Below are 1,129 nucleotides of genomic sequence, written 5' to 3' on the forward strand. Positions count from 1 at the left end.
AAAAAAAAAAAAAAAAAAAAAAAAAAAAAAAAACGGAAGAAAGAGAAAGAATAGCATAAACCAACCTATTTCGAAACAGGTACTATTTTCTCTATGATTCGTGGTAAAATATCCAAGATAAATGGTACTAAGAAGAATCCCTAAATTCTTTTTCTGACACCACCACCCCGTCAGAAATCTGTCCCTTCGCCTAGGTTACATAAAACGTGTATCACAGTGTATCTTTGTCTAATGATTATATCATCACTATATATATTTGTTGAAAATATGTATCATCAGTATATCTTTGTTAACCATGTGTATTATCAGTATATCCTCATTGAGAATGTGTATCATCATTATATCTTTATTGCACATTGCTGTGAACTATGGTAAACCTAACTACAGTGTTTACCTGATAACCTAATAGACCAATGTGTTTAAAGCTTTACATAACACTATGGTCCTGCCATCTATCGCCGAGTTAGAATATTACTAGAGTTCGTAACAATTTCGATCCAGACATAGTGTAGCGGATAGTGTGCCAAGATACGTATTCAAAAGCCCGGGTTTGAAACAGCGATAAACAGCTGAGCACGCTCCGCACTTTCGAGTGCGGTAGCGTTATAACAGTGACAGTCAGCCCCAATATTCCTTTTGTTAAGAGTAGAAGCTTTAGCAAAACAGATGCTACTGATTGGTTGCCTTCTCTCTCTCTCTCTGGTCAGCAGTTCGAAATTAGTGATAGCTGTGCTTGTAATACAACAAGGAAACAGACAATAAATATTGAAGGAGGATATTACGGTGACGTACCTTGCTAAATAACACCAAAAAACTGATATGATTTACTATTGGGTATTTCCGACCCTGACCGACACCCTATAGACACATGGGTCAAAAAGGGAAACTCCGAAACACAAAGCATGCTCTTATGAGTAACAAACTGTTTGATTTTAATAACCAATGACGCGTATAACTTTTGAACAATCTTTGTACGTTTATCTTGCATTTGACCGTAACATTATAACGTCCCCATGGTTGAAAGGGCGAGCATGTTCGCAGATTGCGAGTCGAGCGCCCTAGCCGCCAGGCAAAAATTAATTCCAGAGGGGGGGGGCGAAAAGTAGTGTGAAATTGTGAATTGAATAAA

This window comes from Limulus polyphemus, unplaced genomic scaffold (assembly GCF_000517525.1).
Source record: "Limulus polyphemus unplaced genomic scaffold, Limulus_polyphemus-2.1.2 Scaffold1702, whole genome shotgun sequence".
NCBI lineage: Eukaryota > Metazoa > Arthropoda > Merostomata > Xiphosura > Limulidae > Limulus > Limulus polyphemus.